We start from the raw sequence: 9,789 nt of genomic DNA, 5'->3' as shown, positions 1-9,789 counted from the left end.
ATCTTTAACAAAGCAAAAAAAAATCATAACCTTACTTTATTTATACAAACGTTTGAAATTATTAATGTTAAATCTATAGTGATTTTTTGCAAAAGGTAGCGAAATAAACAAAAATTAAACAATTTCACGAGTTTCATGGAAAAATTGAGATGTAAATCTGACTTATAAACCTTACATTGTGCTTAAAACACGAAATATATAGTAATGCATATTTTCTTTGCCATTCTCAGCAGTAGCACTGAACTATTTCTCCTAAACTGTAAACTTTGTTTCATCCTTGGCGGTTGGTGAAAGCAGTGGAACTACTAACTGGCGGTAACGTACAAATGCATGACAAACTAGCACGTTCGCATAGATCTAGCTTGGATCTTATCCGTTCTTCATCCACAATAATAACACAGCCGTCGCAGCCGCATAACTACCGGCCGCACGCACCCAGGGCCTCCACTTGGTGCTGCGGCTCGTTTGTTGTACGCCAGTTACACAAAACTCAGCATTTAGAATAAAGATATGTTCTTCTTTCCTAGAAGTTCGACGCCCTGTAAAATTTCGGGAATTATTTCAGTCGTTTACAATTTTTTTGCTAGGAAACTGGAATAAAGTTTTATGTTACTGACAAGTATTTCAAATTTTGCAACGGCAACATAAATTGAAACGATTCTTTTAACATAAATCATATTTTTTACAAATAAGCCCCGAAATTTTATATTATTGGATATATGTGACTTCAACTGTGCCCCAGTGCCTTAAAAATCTTGAATATTATTTTTATATTTATAATATTTATAATTCCACTATTTGTTTCTTATTAGATTGATATTAAATCTAAATAAATTATTGAATTTTTAGTATAGTAATTTAAAACACTGCCCAATGTATGTTAATATACCCGTATTAACTTTTTAAGATTCTTGTCATTGAGATGCAAGAAGTTTAGACACTGTGATCTTATATTGTATAGATTAAAACTAAAATTCAAAAAAAAATAATAGTCCAGAGACGAATCATGCAGATTTAATTGTTCCTTATAAATCTTATAAACTAATGCATAAAGTATTTCCGAAATTTCTCTGTGATTTTTGACAGACTGTATTTAGGTGAAAAATGGTCATATCGGGAATTAAAAAAAGCATTTTGAAGTTCTAAGTTTCTAGTTTTTAGATCTTTCGGTTGAAATTTTTTAAGAGCTACCTACGGTTATCATGCGCTACAAAAATTTGTCCACATTTTTTTTTCAGAGAAGGAAAAAAACAGTTTTTTAAGTGATTACTGACTGCACAAAAATGAATTAGAAATTTGTCTAAAAAAAGGTATGAATCAGGATCGAAATCTGGTTTAGGTCATCAATTTTAACTTAATTAAAAGTTGATGAACAGAAACATAGGACGGATTCATGCTGGAAACAATTGGATTTTATTTTCTTCCAGAAGGTTTTCTAAAAAAACAAAAAAACTTCATCAATTTAAACGTTATTTGCGGTAAAAATGTATGAAATCCTCAGAAATTTTTTTACCATTTTAATCTTGATTATGAAGTGTTTAAGCCCAAAAAACGTGACTTTAATTTTTTTCAAAAGTTTGATGGTTTGAAACAGAAACGGTTCTCTAGATCGAGATGAAACTTCACAGGATTCTTCTAGATATGTCGAACTGTAAGTCATGCTTAACATTAGTCATTTCGTGAATATTTCTAATTCAGCCGTCAATTTTCTAAAAAACCATCAATTACCCTTTTTTTAAAATTCTTGTAAAAGATAAAAAAAAAATTCCAAAGAGTTGCCGCGGCATGTAGGAAATTTATTCCAGTTTTCAAAACTGCTCCTCAATTTTCTGTACGACCATTTGTCGCCGAGATATCGATGATTGAAGACAAAAGGATCCTTTTCCATTAAACGTCCAATATTTCGATTTCTTATCGAAATTTAAAAAAAAAGGAAATTGAAGCTATCTGGTCCATCTGGCTTAGCTGAAAAAAATTTTTCCAATTTCGTGGACACAGAAAAAAAATTGTAAAATTTTGTTGTCACGCTATTTCTTAGAATTGCGTGATAACCGTAGCCCTAAAAATTTTGACCAAAAGATCTAAACATTAGATTCTTAGAGCTTCAAAATGCGTTTTTTTAATTCCTGATATAACCATTTTTTACCTAAATACAGTTTGTCAAAAATCACAGAATTATTTTAGAAATTCTTTTGATTTTTTGCATTAGTTTAGTATGTACAGTATAACCTCAGTCATCCGAACATGTCTTTATCAAAATATTGAATAAATTCACCAACAAGAAATTGTAGTTATTACCCAAATGAATTTTGATTATTCAAACGGCGCACAGTGGGAAATATTGGGAAATATTAGAATTTTTTCAAAATGGCCGAGTAATTTCTAGCCTCAAACTCGATCCTACGAAGTTTGACATATTCGGTATCTAAAAATGAAAAAAAAAGGAAAATTATGTACTAAAGGCTGCCAAACAAAAAAAATCATAAACATTAAACATATTCCTAAATCATGAATTTAAACCCAAAATATACCCTCAAATTTATAAATCTTAACCTAAAATGAACATAGGTACTCAATTTTTTCTAGACATGTTAGTATAAATCCATAAAAATGGTACTTTTGAGTGTGCAACCAATATTTGAGGTTATGTTTTGGGTCTAGATTCATGATTTAGGAATATGTTTAATGTTTATGATTTTTTTTTGTTTGGCAGCCTTTAGTACATTATTTTCATTTTTAGATACCAAATATGTCAAACTTCGTAGGATCGAGTTTGAGGCTAGAAATTACTCGGCCATTTTGAAACAATTCTAGGCATATATTCCAATTATCTCACTGGAACTTTATAGTACAGGTAATTTCGGAAAGAATTAGTTTCGATGCATGGCTCGAATTTTTTCCAATATTTCCCACTGTGCGGCGGTCCACACTATGGCACATTTCAAAGTATAATTTTAAATATTTATTTATTAAAGAACAATAAAAGAAACAAACTTCTTTAATTCCATGTACATTTTGAGGTAATGTCCACATGGAATTATTTAAGTACGCTCCACTTGCCACATGCATTTATGATGCCAAGTCATGTGTCAAGAAAATGATTTAAAATAAAACATTTTAATTCCATGCTACAAGTTAAATGTAAGTCTACTTTGCTATGAAGAATTCTAATTTAAAAAATAGTGCATAACTACTTTTAAAAGCTAAATAAAAATAAATTTTGTAGCAATCTTAACGCAACTTTTAACTTCATTTTAAAAAAACCCTAAACAATTGAAAAATTAGTTTCAACAAGTTAAATAGAGGCATTAAGTTTAAATTTGCATGACTTATTCAAAAGAAATTATTTTTGAAAAATAAGACTACAAAATACGTTCAAACAACAGTCTGTCAGATGGGGTTGTCGTAACCTTCCCATCCACATGTACGAGAGTGGTCCCAGAAGTACCCGACCCAACAAAGAAAACACAAAAATTTTCGAAAAAATATATTTATTTTTCAACATAATCTTTCAGCTCTATACACTTTTCCCGGGGATGTTCAATAAGTTCGATACCCTTTTTATAATAAGAACTGTCTTGCTCCTCAAAATAGCCATTAACTGCCGACATCACTTCTTTATCGTTGGAAAATCTTTGACCACTGAGCCATTTTTTCAAGTTTGGGAACAGAAATTAATCCGAGGGGGCTAAATCTGGCGAATAGGGTGCATGATGTAGCAATGCAAACTTTAATTCATTAATTTTGGTCATTGCAATAACGGATGTGTGAGCTGGTGCATTGTTCTCCGTTTTCACAAATTCACTGAAAACGTTCACTATTGATGGCTGTCAAACAAATACTAAACAACATGGCATCTTCAAACTTGAAACATATGCTTTATAGATTGTGTACTTTCTAATACAGTGATATTTTTCAAACAATTACTGCCATCTCAACGGTCAGGCCGGGTACTTCTGGGACCACCCTCGTATACAACTCAAATTCAAAAGTATATTACAAGTAATTAATTTAGTACAGGTTACATAATAAAAAATATCTCTATCTACAACACATTAAAATGAATTTAAAAAATAGATTGCAATACCGATTGACTGAGCCATTGTTTGAAATCAATCGATTTCTTGCAATAATTAATTCAAATAACTGATGTTACACTGTATTTATAGTAAGTCCTCAAAAGACTTTTTTGATTATTTTCATTCAGTTTTTAGATTCATTTAACAAATTTATTGTCATAGTTATTTGAAAGAAATATGTTCACATTAATTTCCACTTTTTTATTTTGAAATACAGCACTACTAAAGCATTAATTATTTTAACCTTAATATATCGTGAAAACCCCCTTGCTTTCGTCTTGTATGAAATTTATTATTTTGGATTTGCCATTTTCGTTCATATTGCGACTCTTTAATTTTTGTTTTTTTTTGTGTGTGAAATTATTTTAAAACCCCTCTCAAAGACTAATAATTATATAATAAGAAATTATGTGTAGTTCGTCCTGCATTGTATGATCGTATTTCCATTTATTCTCCGTTTTATTTTTTTTAATTAATTTTTTCAGTTAATGTAACAGATGGACCTAAATCCGATATAAATAAGGCCATACCGGAAGCTATAAAATTACTGCAATCCAAATTGAACATTTTAGAGTATAACGTGGCAGCTCTATCATCGCAGCTAAGTGAGGAGAAAGAAGCCCGTTCTGCCCTACAGACAATCGTTAAAAATTACCTAACAACGAACTGCAAAGACTTTGACAATATTGAATGGCCTACTATGGAAAGCAATATTTAACGTGAATTTGTACATATTTTTCTAGAAATCGTATCGATCCTTGTGTTCATTATTTATATTTATTGTGTAAGCTTCTACTTTAATAAAAATTGTTAAGAGAAATAAAGTTTTGTTTATATTACAGATCTCGCTGTATATTGAGTTTTCAGAAAATCATCTACAATCTTCCAGAAATAAAATTGTTCATCCAGTTATTTAATCGAATGAGAAAAGTTTACAAATAGAGAACAAGGAAAGTAATTTGAACAAGTAAGTTTTAACTTAGTTTTGTTATATCGTTACTTTTAATTGCTCCCATATGGTTAAACGATAAATTTTTATTATTAGAAAAATATTCAAAAGCGAATTATATGGGTACGTTTTTTTTAAATATTCCATTTCTATATATTTAATTAGTTTATTAATTTTTTAACACGAAATTCCATTTTTAAACATGGAAATCTGACTTAAATCAAAATTCTGAATTTGAAATTGGAATTAAACTCGCAATCAGATTTATAATTTCAAAATCAGAATTTTAAAATTAAAGTTGGTAATATACCCACAATGTTCTGCCCAATTTTGGTTATTTAATATTCTGTATCTCTAAAAATAAAAAAGTTTACCATGAGTGAGGTGATGTATTGGGAAATGCATTTTTCTTAAAAATTGTTGAAGATAATTAAATTCCAAAAACAGGGTTATATTTTCAGTGACTGTCGCTCAAATGTAGGATAGAAACATCGTACAATCGTCCCATGCAAGTTTTTGAGACACTGCAAAAATGTTTATAAATTACCACGTAAATTTGATTCATTAGGTATAACTTTAAATATGTTTGTCTTGAAAAAAAAAAGTTTGATAAACACTTCTCTTATCTCCATAACTTTTCATATATGAATACCAAAAATTTCAGATTTTTGAATATACAAAAAACGATAAATAAAAATAATCTCAAGAGCTGAAAGTTTTTTTTCGGCGACATCATATTGGGTGTTTCGGAATATACAGGATGTAACTTTAAGTATAGACCAATTTTTTAGGAGTAGTAGTATTGTTCCTTAGAATACTATAACCTGAAATAAATTATTTTAAAATCAAATACGTAATCGAGTTATAATTCATTTTTTAAATTGCACTTAACTCTTGCCTGTGCTACTACTGGGTAACTCCCAAAGTCAGTTGTATGAGAGCGCTTATCATTATTGTTATTTTTTTTTAAACCAACTGTATGAAACTAACGGAGAGGCAGAAAGCAAGATTACTTTCCTTGCATATTATAAATTTGAAATATTTTTTGAAAGCACTGTGTTTACTTTGCAAATCTCAGTGTCAATGACCTCGGACATAGACTTAGTTTAGGTAAATTACATAAAATCGATCCACCTGATGTGATATGACAACAGAGCGTAATGCAGGCAAATAATAAACAGCCAAATTTAATAGGGAAAAATTAATATGACTGCCCTGTTCGTGGTTAACTTTTTTAATTTTAGAGATACAGAATCAATTAAACAAAGATGGCCGGAATTTTGTGGGCAAAATAAAATTTAACTTAGAAACTATTAACTGTATCGTTAATACTAGTACTAGTATTTTTCTTGTACATAGTGGTCCCTGCCAACAACAAATAAATCAAAGTGGTCCCTGATCAAAAAAAGGTTGGGCTGTACTAGAGAAAGAGTGAAAAATTACGAGTATTTGTTATTAAAATGAAAGTCATGAAAGTAAATCGTCGCTGTCGCCTTAAAAAAGCGTATTTCAAAATTATTCAGTGGAGTTAAAAACTGTTTCTTGGCCTTTTTTATTTAAGAATTGTGACAATTATTTTTAATTTTACCGCAGACTGTCAATTCTGTAGAAATTAAGATGGCTGTTTTTAACCAGTTTATGCGGTTTGTCGTCGTTTATCGAATTCTGCACTATTACGTGTTTTACTGAATATACAAATTTAAAATAGGTTTAAAAAAATTATTTAATCGTGAATTGGACGATTATTCATTCATGAACTGGGTGATTCATTTGAAATTCAGTGCTGCACGTATTTTTAAAGATCTTCTGTATACAGGGTGTTTCCTAAGTACGGTCCGTAACTTCAGGACACAAAAGCTTAGATTCCGATATACAGGGTGTTGAAAATTTTTAAGAATATAGTAATATTTGATTTGATTTTAAACAGTCAATGTTAGGTTCTTAAAATTTGGCAGTTATTGTACATTGATAAAGAGCTGCATTTTTAATATAAATCAAATTTTTATTTGCCGCCAGTAGCATAGTCAGGCTTGAGTCAGTCGACGTTTTCGTCTTAAAATTTAGAACACCTATGGATTTTTAAAATTTTTATAATTTTCGGACTCGCCTAATGAATCATGTGTTTTGTAATAAGGTGGCCATTTTCAACATCTGTTTTGATTTTGTGTCGAAACTGATTATTTCTATGATTATTGTTTGTATTTGCCGGCCATTTTTCCAAGAACGGGTTATATTAGGCAAAAATTTGACACCTTGTTTGTGTGTTTAAGTGTTAGGTGAGTCCAAAAATGATAAAAATTTAAAAAATCCATTGGCGTTCTACATTTTATAATGAGACCATCGACTGACTCACAGGTAACTACGCCACTAGCGGCAGATAAAAATTGACTATACTAAAAATGCAGCTCTTTACCAACATACAATAACGTCAAATTTTAAGGAGCTAACATTGACTGTCCCAAATTTATTTTAATTTTTAACATCTAAGCGTTTCCAGCCACATTTTTATAGGAACTTTTTCTCTTTAAATGCCATAAAAAATTGTGTCCTGAAATTACAGACCGTACTTAAGAAACACTCTGTATATCAATCGTTTTATATTTTTCCAAAGCGCCATACCTAAACTATCACATAGAAATCACAATGTAAAAAATCATAACTTGGAGTTCAAACCAAAAATAGGATTTTCCTCTGGCTTGGTAAATAAGCAACTAAACTTAATACTTCTAATATTTCGTTGCAAGGAAAATTTAATATTTGAAAGGTTAGGGGGACATGTACAAATTACGTAAAAGTATTTGTTTCAATATTTGACCCCCCACACCCCCACGTAAGAGACCATAAGTTTTACAAAAACCCCTCCCCCTTTCTTACGTAAGATTTTTCTAATCGAACTTTATGTAACAGCATGTTACATAAAAGAACTATTCTTCTGTTTTTCTCATATAGTTATTTGCATTTGTTTATTAATTATAATTATTTATTTATCTAAATGGCAGTTTTTTTATAATAATATGTAATAATTTAACTTTATTGAGCCAAGCGCGTGAACTTTTTAAAATGTGCAACTATTTTCTTTAATATCGTCTTATGTAATTATTGTTTTCTTCGTCAGGTTCTCGTACATCCCCTTCCCCCTTCTGCTCTTACGTAATTTGTACACAGCCCCTTAGATCAGAACAAAACTAAATATTTTTTTTAAATAATGTATTTTATAACTAAAAATTGAGTAACAAATACTGACAAAAAAGTTATACTAACTTCCCTAAATTAATACAATTCAAATAAGATACACTGATCAACAAATTAATAAGGTAACGTTGAAAGAAAATATTTTCACAACTGGTCCATTTTTCGATTGTATTTCACTAACCATAAGATTAATTATTGGATTATCCATTTTAAGCTATATATATTTTTTTACTAAGAAGCCCTTATGAGTTGTAGAGCAGTGTATTTATAAAAATCAAGTTATGAACATATTGCTAAAAAAAAATAATAGCAAGATACTATTTGTGCACTCTTACAGGATATATGAATGGTGCAATAGTTTATAAAATTTCAGAACTTACTACATTATGATCACACGTTTCAGTGAACCTGTATAAAAATAAATTGTAGGAGCATTCTCAAAACGTTTTGCAATATTTTTTATTCAAATTCTCTCTTTGGTGGAACAAAGATACAATAAAAAGTGATTTATTGTAATTTTGCGATAGTTATTGGCAAATAATTCCTGGTTTTCCTGAAATTTACCCAGTAGGAAGCCCCAAAGCAAGTTAAGGGTCGTTGTGAGAATGCCTCATTAAGTAAATCAAAATTTGGTATAGCCATAATAATTTTTATTACTTATTTCAGTTGAGGTTGTGACAGTTACCCTACATAATAATAAGGGAGAATTACAAAATAGCTATCAGAGGAAAATTATTTTGACTTCTTCCGAGTTGCAAAACTAATTTGTTCAATAAATATAAAACTACAGGGTGTTTATGAACTTTTAACGATTGTTTAACTAGAAAAATTTTAGTAATACCACACTATTGTTTGACTACCATAGANCCATAGACTTATTTCAAGTCCAGTACTGTCTAGCTAAGATGAATTTAGTGGTGGTTCATAAAAATATAAAAATTAAAGTGGTCACAATTTGATAATGAAGCTGGGACCCATACTATTTTTAGCAGATGATTTCTTTCCCAATGAAAAAATTTCAAGCGGAATTTGTAAAAGAATTTTAAAATAACCAACCTTGAGATCTTAAACATCTCATATGACATCTCTAGCTAAGGAAACAGAAAAAAGCAAATTTAAACTGTCAAAAGAAGCTAAAACGAAGTCAGAATAAGTTAAAAGACAAAAACAGAGATTTTCGAAATGTAAACTGTTTTTTCCAGTGTAAGATTTTTGGTTAAGCAAAACTATTTTCATAAAAATAACCCTTGACTGATCCTTTACTCGCAACGATTTATTTGACTAATTTTTGAAATTTATTCAGGTGACAAATACCCAAAATATAAAGAAATAAATAAAAACTATCCCACAAATAAATACCTTCAGAAATATGCAAACAATAATCAATAGGTACCTACCTAGAACAGTCAGGTTCAATTACATTTTTAATTATGATTTAAATTTAATATTCACTTTTTAAGTTCATAATTACTACCATTCTTTTATTACTTAATACCAGCAAATATCAATAGTCAGAATATTGGCTGTTTCTTGTTTCAACATTTACTACTCGCATTAAAATTAATTATT

This window comes from Anoplophora glabripennis, unplaced genomic scaffold (genome assembly GCF_000390285.2).
Source record: "Anoplophora glabripennis isolate ALB-LARVAE unplaced genomic scaffold, Agla_2.0 scaffold36, whole genome shotgun sequence".
Lineage (NCBI taxonomy): Eukaryota > Metazoa > Arthropoda > Insecta > Coleoptera > Cerambycidae > Anoplophora > Anoplophora glabripennis.
Note: the sequence above shows the minus strand (reverse complement) of the source record.